Source organism: Calonectris borealis, chromosome 14 (genome assembly GCF_964195595.1).
Source record: "Calonectris borealis chromosome 14, bCalBor7.hap1.2, whole genome shotgun sequence".
Lineage (NCBI taxonomy): Eukaryota > Metazoa > Chordata > Aves > Procellariiformes > Procellariidae > Calonectris > Calonectris borealis.
In genome coordinates this window covers 18,890,475-18,903,977 of record NC_134325.1, presented here as the reverse complement: position 1 = coordinate 18,903,977, position 13,503 = coordinate 18,890,475, and positions in this window count along the sequence as shown.

Genomic DNA, 13,503 nt, shown 5'->3' with positions numbered 1-13,503 from the left:
AAAAAGCTCTTATTCCTCGTGTTCAGCCAACTGAGCTGTAACTGGCAAAGCAAGCGATAGGTATATACCACATCGCGGGGGTGAATGAGGATGCCCTTTAAATTACCTATAAAACCCTTTGATTCAAACTGCTGATGTTGCCATAGGCAATTTGCTAAGCTTATTGATCATCTTCTGTTTAAATTAAAGTTTGATGTCCTGGAACAGGCTATTCAGCACAGAGAGCTAATGGGATGGGATGAGATACAGGGAGCGAGAGAAACACACACACACAGAGGGGAAATGGATTGTGGTCAAAAAGAAAAAAAAGAAGGTTATATGCTGAATAGGTTCCACGGGTCAGTTAGCAATAAATACCATGGTGATAAAAGAGACCAGCGTGGATATTGAAGATAGGGGGTTTTGCTGTGTAATTAAAGGAAAACGGGCAGGTTGTTTGAAAACTAAAATTTCAGACAAAGGAGGTGAAAAAGAGAGCGTTAAGATTTATTATAAATGTGTGCATACAAGCTTAGTGATTTCTGCCAGAAATTCAAGCTCCCCCAAGTTTTTGGTAAGTTGGGTTAGATGCGAGCCAGTACAGGCAAGGGGTGATAGGCTTCAGGTAAATGTTGGCCAAGGCAACCTGGAAGAGGTTGTCCCTAAGAGCACCCCTCTGGCTGCTGTCTCTCCATCTGTCAATCAATCCTACAATCATTCAAATTCAAGCAAAATAAAAGCTTTGGAAGGAAGAAAACTCAGGCTTTCATAAAGAATGAAATGTACCTTGCTGGAGCTGTACCCAGCGGGACGGAGGCTTTTTTCCCCCATGAGAATCTAGCTTGACTTCATGGTCTTAGACTGATTTTCAAACTTCCAAATATTTTCATTGCACAAGACCACCCTTGTCCTAACATTAATGAAACATATGCACTTGCAGAGGGAATATCAGAACAAATTCTGTATTTGAGTTACCAAAGGTGTAACTGAGAGCACAATTAAACTCACTTTAAACTTGGAAACTGTAAAATCAGTCTTCACATAGAAGAATTGAATTCTGCAGAGCTGTTAAGCCGGGGACCACTGGCAGAATCCTTTCTAAACCAGGATTTCTCTCTAAGCCGTAGCAGAAGCATTGCAGTAGGGCTGGGGTTGCACAATGTGTGTACGTGGATGAAGAGGTTTTCTTACTTGACCAAGAGGCAGGAGGACCGCAGCTACTGCTAAGCTTGTAAGTACGAGCTAGGGCTGTATGAAAATAGAGTAAATTTTGCCCACGCTGACTAGGAAGCAATTTGATAACCCCCCCAAAGCTTATTAAGGCTGAAATAGTCTTGATAAATAGTGGTCCTTTGACATGTATACTAGCAAAATCTCCTCAAGATAAACTGCTGCCGTGGATTTTGGTAGGGAATTGTCAGATGCTCTCCTTTTTCTCCAGTATTGCTGTAAATATGTAGGCCAATGAATCCTTTAAAAAGGAGAGGCTTGCAAGATATGGACCTACTTCTGAGCCATCTAAGAATCCAGAATTTTTGTTCATGAGCCCATCCACTTGGCATCAATTACAGGACGCGTCAGCAGCTTTAACTTGCTGGTTGGGGTGGGGATCTTGTTCTTCCATGTTAAAAGCCACTGAAGGGACCTCTAGACTTGGTCTTGCCTCACATGTGCACTGTAAATGAAGATGCTCTCAAGCTGCATCTCTACATTCAGTTCTTATCTATTTCTGTTCTCATCTGGGGATGGTCTTCCCTACTGAAATCATTCCTCTTTCTGCTTTGCACTGTGGGCTAAATTCTGTACATCCTTCTGTGCTGCCACATTCTCCTGGGATGTACCTTCACAGAATCATAGAATGGTTTGGGCTGGAAGGGACCTTTAGAGGTGATCTAGTCCAACCTTCCTGCAACGAGCAGGGACATCTTCAACTAGACCAGGTTGCTCAGAGCCCCGTCCAACCTGACCGTGAATATTTCCAGGGATGGGGCATCTACCATCAATCTCTGCCACTTCACTGCAGCTGAGGTGAAAAGTAGCCTGGGAATCTTAATCCTGGTCAGGTCACCTTTCCTGGATCTGCAGGATATCAAGCCCAGGTATTGCTTGCAGCATTTAGAAACCCGATTTCCCCACCCTGCAGAGTGGGTGGTGAAGCTGGAGTCCTGGGAAGAGTGCATGGAGGAAATGGCAGAAGCACTGACAAGGAAACCCAGATATCGACGTCTTCTGAGAAACACAGCGTGGACTACGTGGCATGGAAAGATGGTTTTGCAATCTCCGCTGTGTTTTGTGTTGCTGTGGGGTCCAAACTTGCCCTCGTTATGATTTTAGTCATCTTCATAGCTGGGATAGAGAGATATTTCTCCTGCTTCCAGCCAGTCCCATTCCAGGAATAGCGTAGAATGGCTCATGTTGTTGCAAAGAGAGGGTTTTCACTGTTAAGTGATGAAGAATTGCCTTATGTCTGATCATGATGCTTATGTTGCAGCAGCAAACCAGAAGCGGTCACACGCTGCGTTTCCTTCAGCTTGGAAAGCAACAGGAACACAAGGAGGGAAGAAACTCTGGGAGTAAGGATACGAAGACTTGTGACAACAGCAATATGTCCTACTTGCCTTCACCTAAAATGGTGAAGGTAAGAGGTGGGGGTTTGCCAGGAAAGCATAGCGGAAATGAGAAATATAAGCTATTGGCTACCACATCACACTAAGTCGCACGTTCATAGCCCACCTCTGCTCATACGGCCCCTGGACAAAGTTCTGAATTGCTCCGTACCTGGGTTCACTGCTTTGTATCCGTCCTGTATAAATACAGAAAACTGCGAGGTTTAAACCATTAACCCTTCTTTGCTGCGAGAAATCAGAGAAACGCACGGGCAAATATTTCATCCATTTTCTGATACAGGTCCAAGAAGCCCGAATGACCCAACCGCAGCCTAAGCCCTAGCCCGCAGATGTTTTACAGCCATCAAGCCCTCGTCGCTGATATATCTGAGCCCGAACCCAGCAAGCTGTGGTGCCCGGGAAGAGCTATCGCAGGAAGCCATCTGTGCAAAGGCAGCCTTTGCAGGAAACCCAGCCAGGCCAGCAGCCATTTTTTATTATTATTTCTCCCCCTGACAGTTTTCTCCTTGACACTTTCCCTAAACGACACCGGGGAGGAAGTAAGTTGTCAATTGAAAATCATCACTTATTATTAGCCGTGGAACGCAAAGGACTTTAGTTAAGAAACCGACGTGTAACAGATTTGCATTTATTTCCTGTAGGCGTAGTTAACAGGAAATCTATTTGAAATAGAAACAATTAGAACACTACAGTGGGCGCTTTTAGAATCATAGAATCGTTGAGGTTGGAAAAGACCTTTAAGATCATCGAGTCCAACCGTCCAACTTTTCCTGAGAAGAGTAGTTTTTATCTGGCCAGAAATTCATGCTCAGTGTTTTGGTGAAAACACCAAGGGTTAGAAAGAGGGCTGAAGAGAATAGGAAAAAAAAACCAATTAGCGGACAAAGTCTGATAAAAACTTTAAACAAGTCACGGAAAAGCAATAGTGCAGAATGCACCTGTAGGATCTCAGTGCACACTCTCCTGAGAAAGCAAAGCCAGTCCCACCTTCCAAATTAAAATGATATCTTTTCCATGGCTAAATAATGACTGAAATGGCCGTTAATTCTACAACACCTGCAGGATGGTGGGAAGAAAATACAGAAAATTATGCTGATCTTGCAAACTATCATATTGTTCATAACCGTCGTTGAAATATTATGGGAGTTATCCCACCTTGGAAATATTTTTCCTCTGCCCAGGTCACTGGCTATGTAATTACTGTATTTCCTATTATGTAAAATAACCAAAATATCTTCAGAATATTCCCTGAGCAATTGCTGTTCATAAAAATCTTCCTAGATTGAAACTGTAAATCTATAAAATAAATCTAAAATCTAAAAAAGCCTAAATCTGTAAAACAAGGTTTATCAATCACAGCCTACATTACAAGCTTTGGCTGGCTCAGGCAGAGGTGGAGGGAGAAATGATGCCAGATCAACATTGCAGTGCTGGCAAAAGCTCCTAGCACATAATAATTCATCCCAGCAAAATGGCACTTTTGCCAACAGAGCATGTTTCACCCCAGTAAGGCTGGAAGAAACTCCGCCAGAAGATGCTTAGGGTCTAAGCTATGGCTACAAAATCAGTATTTTGCTGGTATGGCATAACAGCATAGGCGAATATTCCCCATTTAGGTCTGTCCCAGGTTTCCTACTGAAAGGTAGTAAAGGAAATAGGAAATCAGACGTCAGTGAAGAAACCTCTGAGTCTAAAGGGGAATCTCCCAAAGCAGCGATCCCTCCGGGAAAGAGGAACGTTGGGTGCCTTCCTGCCCCGCAGCAGCACCCACAGCCCTTGCCGGCTGCAGGATCAACCCAGCTGCAGGGCAGCGGGGGGAGAAATTGTGCAATAAGCTCAATCGGCGCCAAAATGAGGAAGGAAATAATGTGTTAAATGATTTAATTTTCTGAGTTCACTTTGTTCCTTACAGATAGACCTAGAATCGGCGCTGATTACAGTGCCTTGTTCTGATTAACGGAGAGAGATGTAAGACGGAGACGTTTCTATCAGTTTCAAAGAGTTTCCACATCTTGTATTTCATTTTCATAGTGGGGTCAGGAATTCAAAGGACATTTATCTGTCACTCTTTATAGCTAAAGAATTATTCTCAACGATGCTAGTTTAATGCTAGTCAACTCCGCTGACCTTACATTTCCTATACTTCAGTGGAATTACTCCAGATTTACACCAGTGGAAGCAGGTACACTTTATCTGACGCTAAGTGAATTTACAAGCTTTAAGTAGTCTGTGCATGCTTGTTCCACTTCTTGGGGAGTTAGATGGAATTTCTAGGTAATCAATTATTTTAGTTGTGTTTCAGCTCTACATACTCCATCAGTCAGGTTTACCGTGTAATGCAGCCAGAATTTGGAAGTTAATGGGCCAAGCGCAGTCTCAGATGCACCCTGAGATGCTGTTGAGATCTGGTCCCCCCCCAGACCATCACTCCTTCTGCCAAATCCCAGCACCTCTGTACTGCCGCGGGAGATGAAAGCAACATTTCTTTTGTACTAGCCCATAATCTTTATGCCTGGTGGTAAAGTTAATGTACGGGATTGTCATTCAACTCATTTCACACCGGCTGCCAAAGAGCCTTCAGAGCACAATGAGGCGGTGTCGCTACCAGCCCCGAGCGGATCGGAGCCAGCGATCTGGAGGTAAAAGCACCGCACACCCATCCGTTCCTCAGCTTCAGAGGACATGCAGCGCCGAAAGCAGTCGCTGGAAAGCGAACGCCGTCACCCTCGCTTCTAAATGAATCATTAAAAGGAATCTAGGATTCCTGACGCTCAACCCTTCGTAACTACTAGAAAGCATCTCCACCCCCGGAGCCTCTGATTCTCAGGAACTGCAGCTCTCTTGAGGCTTGGTGAAAGGGGAAACGGGGGAGAAGCCTGTATTAGACAGCTCTGTTCTTCGCAGAGTGTGTTCCTTTTAATAAGGAATGAAGGCAGGCTCACAGAGCCTATTAGTTGTTCCGCATACACGTTCATGGGGAAGGGGAATTAGCCTCTGGCGAGCACACAGCCGCTGGGTAATGCGAAGGCCGGGCTCCTTTCATCTTCCGCAGCCGCGTAGCGGTGTCCAGGCTTGCCAGGAGCTGCAGGAGGAGCGATGGCCTTGTGGCTGACAGCCTGCTAATCGGGTAGTAGAAAGCAGCTCTAAAGGAGGTGTTTGTGCCAACAAGCGTGGCTTGGCACCGAGAGAGATCTGCAGAGGAACGGAGAGGGAGAGCACGGCGGTGCCGCGGTGCTGGATGCTGCCCCAGCCCAGCAGGGCTTGGGTTTCACAGCCAGCAGAGCTTGATGGTGCTGAGGTTACCCGTAGCTGGTGGAAAGCTACGGCAGAGAAGAAGATGCTTGACTGGAACCAGAAGCAATCGGAAGCGGGTGGCCTGGCTGCTCTGCCAAAAAGAGGTCTCTGTGTCCTGGCAGTGGGACTTGAGCTCACAAACGGCCTAGGAGATGGGAGATGCAAGAGCTGCAAGCACTGGAAAGCGTATGCCCACCACGGGTTTGTCCACTGGTCCTCCAGTTCTCTCGCTCCGTACCACATAACGACCAGCACTCCCAGTGCTACCAGCTGCATTGCTGGGATCCAGCCACCTAGATCCACCAGGACCTCCTGTGTCGGCCCCTGCTTCTCCAAAGCCACTGCAAAGCAGCAGCAGAGCTGACAGAAACTTCACAGCGGAAAACACAGGCAACTTTCTAATACCGCTTTCACTTAAATGTTAGCAGGAGATGCTGACTAATTCCACCTTGATGGAAGTCGTCAGAGTGATCGGTCAAGGCCAGCTGATACGTATGTGATATGCACTTATTGCTGCACCTACGTGTCGCTCCGCTTAGTTAACTCTAGAACTGAGTCAAGGAGGAATTGAAACCACAGTTTAATCTGAAAACACTCAGCCCCTGTGGTTGTGGAATTCAATGCCTGCTCTAAATATAAATAAAGGCTGAAGAACTCACTGCCTACAATATTTGGAGGGCGAGCTGTAGCGCAGGCAGGGTGAGAGAGGCACCCAGGGGGAGTCTGGGGCTGGAGCGGAAAACGCAGGCAAGCATGCCCGGGCTTTGTCAGGCTTTGCTGTTGTTCCTGCTGACCAGGAAGAGAAGCCGCAGCTTCGTGGTGATAATTTGAGTGGGTGACATCAGAGTCTAAAGGTCCCAAAAGGGGCTAAGAAACCAGAAAGGAGAGCTCCAGGGAAGGGTGCATTCCAGAGCAAAATGTCTATCCTCCTTCTTCTGGGAGTATTCCCAAACTGCGAGCGGCCCTGACCGAGCTTCCAGTGGCACCGAGTGCCCACAGAGCTTCTCTCGGTAACAGCAGAGAAGCAAAAATCAGCAACGGATGGTGGTGACCAGATGGGGTGGGAAAGGACCGAACACGCCGCCAGCAAGCCTCTCAGCATCCCAGCTCTCCTCCTTTGCCACGCACATGACTTCTCCACGTCCTGCCAGAGCAAGGAGGTGGCCCTGCTGGTGGCGGTGGAGGTGCACCCGGGATGAGCCGGGTGCTTCAGAGCCGTAGCCGGTGCGGAGAGCGCGGAGGCAGGACAAGCGGCGATTCCCCCACGGGTCGCACGCTGCAACCCAGTGAAGGCAAAAGGATCGTCCCAGGATAATTTCAACGCTCGTGGACAAGGTCACAAGGGCTGTAAGGGCTATATTATTTTTAAAATGTGGCAGGACTGATGAATACTCTGACAAATAGAGGAGTTTTTGACAGGGCCACTGTAAACAGGAGATGTAGTAACTGCGTGGAAAGACACCAGCTGTGCTGCAACCAAGGCTGTTTTCTCATTTAAATGATACTTGCCCGCAGACTTGGGTGCACGGAGAGGAAGCCAGACAATTCATACCCACAGCATTTAGAGGTAGCTCGTAATTTGGTCAATGGTGGAGTGCAGCATGTTTTACTAACATCTGTGGTAACTGGAAATGTACCCATCCAATTTTCTCCTCTCCCCCAGCCACAAAGGGAGATCACTCCAATTATTTTTCAGACAGAATTAAGGCTGATGTTTATCATTATCTCCCTGGTAACCCTCTTCTCATGACTACATTATGCAACGTAATTGTAAAGCTGCCTCAGCTCGCTGGGGTTGTTATTAAATGCACTCTGCTGCTTTTTTTCCCAAGGTCAAGGTTAATAATTAGGTGGCTGGTATGCCAGTGACAGAGCCGTGTTATGTAGGAAAAAAAGAAGCAATTTAAAGGATGCATCAGACATTCCCAAGTGATGAAATTTCTGCAGAGCGTTAGAAGACCTGCTGAAGGTGGCCCAGTGAAGTAGGGTGAATTAGTGAGCATGAAGCGGTCCAGCACGCCGGCCTATGGATGAAGCTTGGACAGACTCGCGGTATGAAGGACCTTAGACGAACTTCTATAGGGAACGTGGGAAAGTGAGCGATGAGATTTGAAGCTGAGCTGCAGCTTCTGAAATGAAGAGGTGAACTTGGCTCCTCTACGCTGCAGTTGGTATTTGAGCTGGTGTAACAATACTGGATTGAGCTGTTTGTTTTTCTTCTGGCCATTTTTTTCCAAAGGCACCTGGTACTTGCACGCAATGCGTAAGCACATTATACAGTTCCCAGGCCATGTATTTTGAGGGGGGGGGGTTATGTGTGTGCATTGGGATGGGACAGCCACTCAGCAGGAGGTCTCGCTGTTTCCATGGCCGGTCAACGGTACATCCAGCAATGCCAGACAAATGCAGTGATTTGCCTGGTTGAAGCTCAGAGGCTGGAAAAGGAGGACGCAGCTAGGAACGGAGAAACTGAGGCACAAAGTCTTGTCCAACTAAGTTCCCTACTCGGTGGCAGAGCGGGAAGCAAAACTCATCTCTCCTATCTGCTGCCCGCTGCCCGTTAGACCACTCTGCCTCCTTGGTGGCACCAGGATGGTCAGGTGAAGACACCAGACCTACTCATTAGAACTACCTCCTATTACATTTAATTTGGGAAGATGGCTTTATCGCATGGTACAGCCCCAGAAGGAATTAAAAGCAGAAAGAACAACATGACATCGGGGAACAAGAGGAGTGATGTATTCCCGGAATGATGTTAGACTTTCTGGTGTTTTGCCAGCTAGTGCCAAGGTTACTACACCTACCTGGTGACTCTCTCAGGTGATAACATGAAATAGCGTGTCGGCTAGAGCCGGCGGTAATCTTGAGAAGCTACTTTTGTTTGGGAAACAGCTTGGAAAGCAGCAAAAGATGAAACTGCACGGCATGCAAGTCTGTATGTGCCTCTGTGTGTTGACAAATACCTGCACACACACCACTGTGTAATTATATGCACATCACATAGACACGCACGTACAAATGTGTATATATATATAAACATGTAAATATGTAAAAATATATATATGTGTGTGTGTGTGTATACATAAACAGGGGAGCCTGAGCTACAGTTTCTGGTTCGTCTATGACTCCCTCTGAAATTTGCCCCGAGGGAATTGCTTTCCCAGTCACCGGTTATTTTCTAAACGAGAAGTATTTGCGGGTCCGACTCAAAGCCCATTTCGGTTTAGATGTTTCTCTCCTCTGATGTGTATGGGATGAGATATTTAATAGCAAAGTAAAAACTATCCCCAGTGCCCTACTGGGGCGATTCCCATGCATAAGCAGCCAGAGTACTTACCATGGAAAAAGGCGGAATTGCTTGGAAGGACTATACTGTAGAGCAGTAGCCGTATGAAAACCATGACAGGGTAATTGGCTCTAGCTTGTGTGCAAGGCAGCAAGGGCTTGATGGGAGCAAGAGAAATCAATAAAAGAAGAGAGAGGAAATGGGGAGGGGGAACCTTTCACATTTTCGCAGTGAAATCTCCCTTCATCTGACTGCCTGGAACTTACTTTTCATCATCTGCGGTGTGACCTGCAGTCAAAGATATCTCTCAGCTATAAACACAGACTTGGTGGGGTTTTTTTTTTTCCCATCTTTGTTGCTTGTTGAAGAAAATAAAGCAAAACAAAAGAAAACCTTGTAACTGCTCAAACTTCTTTATGTACCAGGCTTCTTATCTAACGTCTGGACCTCACAATCCCAGGGCAAACCTCACCCAGAGTGTGGTTTTTATTGTTCTGGTTTGTTTTCTTCCAGTTCAAAGGAAATGTTAACCCCCAAAAAGAGAAGTGTGTCCTTGGTCAGGAGTCTTTAAGTCCTCTGAATCACACTTTACCAGAAGCCTGCAAAGTACATTAGTGCATGTGGTCATCACTGAAGGAAAACTCCTTATCCTTGCTATCACCACTTCTGTCCCCAGGAAAGCTAGAAAACGTGCTAGCTAGGAGAACGATGTGGAGTCTTCGATATGAAAAAAAAAACCAAACCAGCACTTGTGGAGACTGCCCAGACCAGAACAGAAATTACTGGCTAAAAAGACATTTCCAAATCCATGAAAAGGCAAAAAATACCTATTTTTTTCTTTGAATTATGTGGTGCCTTTCATGCCATTAATATTACATAGTGGTGATATAAGTCACTATTGGTATGGCATTGTTTCTCCAGTGGCACAGTCAAATGTCCTTAGCAGTAGCTGGTTCATAGTCCTCCTCAAGCGTTCTGTGTTCTTCAACAGAGACCAAGATCCCAACTTGTTCTGCAGCGTCAAAGCTGTGTTCAAAAAACCCAAACCAACCCAAGCTTTCCCTTTCTTGAGAGCATCATCCAAAGGGCTGGCGTGTCAAAGCCTCAGAAATCCTTATTCCTCTTTGCCGCCTTTCATGCTAATCATTCACCTTTACTCACGGTCTTCACTTTTCTATCCCACAGAAAGCGTTAACAGAAAATCTAGGCCACCGTCACTGCGATTTAATTCTTGTATCTATGCAGAGACTTCAATCTTCATAAACTGCATTTTAGGCAACCAGCATTACTGGCTATTAAGGGCAGCAAAGTTAATCTTACTGAACACAGACTGCTGTAAATGAGGGTGACCTGAAATAGTTCAATAGTATCCATAAGCTCTAGGGGGAATAAAGCTAGGATATACTAAAGAAATAAAGGTAGGAGCAACCTGAGAGTGAGTGGTGATGATGATGATGAACCTGTGGCCTTCCAAAACCAAGCTGAAAATACCACTGAGTCCAAGAGAGGATGTTTCTTTGGAAACAGGCACGTTGAGCTATTTCTTTAGATGACACCACTCATACAAACGATGCAGTTTTACATCAAATGTTCTTACTGAGAAATATCTAGAAAAGTCCAGCCGACTTATTCATGGCACATTATTCCAAGCACTGAATGCTAAACGCAGTTACTAACAGCGGATTTGATCTCAGCCATGCTCCAAGAATTAGGCTATAGCGTGATCTTTATTAATAAAAGTTAATTGAAACCAAAACTCATCCCTCAGGATTTGCAATCAATGAACACAAAAAAAAAACCGTACAAAAAAGCACTGGAAAATACAGCTTCACAGAGAAAGGGACAATGGAAAGAAAAGCCCTCACTAAAAATAGCGCCAGTCTTTTTGTCCCTGTGCAGGAAATGTCGGCACCACCAATGCTAGCGCTGAATAACGCTTTGTCTTTGGGAACGTTATTCAGCGGGAGGCAAAAGTAAATCAACAGCCAATTCTGCTGAGGGAAGTAAACATTTGCAGATGGGAACATTGAGGCAAAGAGGTATTAAGGGACTTGCTCAAGGTGAAATATAGAAGTCGCTCTTGATTGCTGGTCATCTGTTCTGGTGGGACACAAGAGTCCTCAGCTGGAAATGCCAAATTTCACTGTCCAGAGCAAGAATTTACTATATTTAAACCCATAAATGAAAATGGAATTGTCCCAAAAAGGTCTCTGTCTTTGTTCCTCAAAGGTATTAGAAGATGCAACTCTCGGTTAGCATGCTGAGGACCTTCTCACTGGGCTTTCCGCTGCAAATTCCGCTGGCACTAAACCCCAGCACAAAAATGTCAAGAAAAGGTGCTTCCAGAAATGCCACTGGGGCAAACCACCCCCCAGACCCCCATCAGGGAAGGACACTGCTTCGTGGCAGCCTCTGTTTACCTTCTGCCACACCAGCTCCTGCAAAGCCGTGTTTTGATTTCGTTCGAAACCCAACCTGGTGCATGGTGTTGCCTGGTGTCTTTGCTGCGCGGTTTGTTCAAGGTACCCTGACAACTTTAATCCTCACGCCGCGTTTTCTGATGACTCTCTGTCCAAGCCGATCGAGGTCGAGCACTGTCCCATTAAGCACGGTGGAGCAACACATTTATTGTGTTACCTACCAGCAAATTGACTGCTTTTTTTCACTTTTCTTAGCTCACGACTTTGCCTAGCATCTCTCCTTCGTAGGAAAGAGAGAAAACAAGAAATAATCTTGCGGTTTTGATTGCAATTCTTTGTAGACGAGGAGACAGGTGGTGGCTGCAGGACCGTGGAGTGGCCCCAGCCCTATCACAAGTCCTGTGCTTGAAGATCTGGCTTTTTCTAGGAAGTTTGTTCTGGATCTGACTGAAAAGGATGACAATAAAACGCATACAAATTGTCCTCTTCGGCTTCTTTATTGCACGCTGTTCTGCTGGTTTTATGCAGAATAGCTTTCTGCAGGTTAAGGGATTGATCTTGGAAAGCAGGGAGCGTTCTTGGTCTGTCCAGCAATGCGTGTACTCGACTATGAATATGAGAAATAGCTCATTAGCTTCAGATAGTCTGACCAAAGCAAGGAATACAGGTATTGCAAAAGCTTAAAAATTGTGTTTTCCAACAATCACTGGCCACTGTATATTAAAAGTCCTCATTTTTATGTTGTTTTTCTAAGGAATTAAGTAATTCCTTATGTGCGAATGTCGATGTTTTTGTCCTCACCAAAACTTTTGAACCAGCTGATCTCTTTTAGATAGACAAAGGGACAGAGGTCTTAAAGATATTAATTTCCTGTGATTTTTGGAAAAATAAATAGAAGGGAGGCAGCATGCCAGTGTGTCTGTAGTGTGTGCACAACTGTGTCATCTGAAACCGGAAAATTTACCTGGCATTGTGGAATTGTTCACATTATTCCATCAGGAGCTATTCAGAATACCCCAATCATCAGGGAATTTTTGACTCAGAGTTTGTACTTTATTAAACCTCGAGACACAAAGCCAGGAGAAACCAACCTCACAGAAATGTCTTTTTTTTTTTTTTTTTAACATGTTTGAAGTCCTTATGCATGTTTTTGATCCACCTTTAAATTCAATTTCTGATTTTTTTTAAACCAACATAATAAAGTTCCTAGCAGTTTTCTTTTGGGGGGGTGTCTTACAATATTTTAATTATTCAGTCTTCTGGAAAGGTTTACATTTTCCTTTTTCGATCACGGTGTAAATACATCAGAAATTAAATAGTCACATAATTCAGTCCTATCTGCGAAAACCTAACAAAAGAGCCTTTTCCTTTAACAGAAATAAGAGTGACTGTCATACTGTAATAGCTTAAAATACATCGGCGATAATGTTTTTAAAGAATAAGAAAGATGTGTTCTAATGACCAGTGATGGCTCTAAAGTATTGCGAGAGCTTGGTTCAAAGCCCCTTGAAATGAATAAGAGTCCTTCTGCTGACATCACTGATCTTTGAATCGGGCTCATTAATGTATTGCAGATATTATATCCCTAGCTGCCAAAAAGCTGAAAAAATTAGAATGTGGTCATAAAAATAGACAGCAAATACATTTCGCTTCTGGGAATTGATATAGAAGTGAAGTATTTCTACTACTATTCACTAGCGCTTTATTACAGATATTTTCTTACTGTTTTTAAAGGAATTAACAGAGCAAGCAGTTCATCTCATCCAGAACTCTCCCTCCAGCACAACCAGTATCTGATGCCACAGAGACTGGGAAATGCTCAAATTGCTGTAATAGTTTTCACTCTGGCACTGTAAATCAGTCCTTTCCGGGATGTGCTGTGCTGATGGAGAGGAGG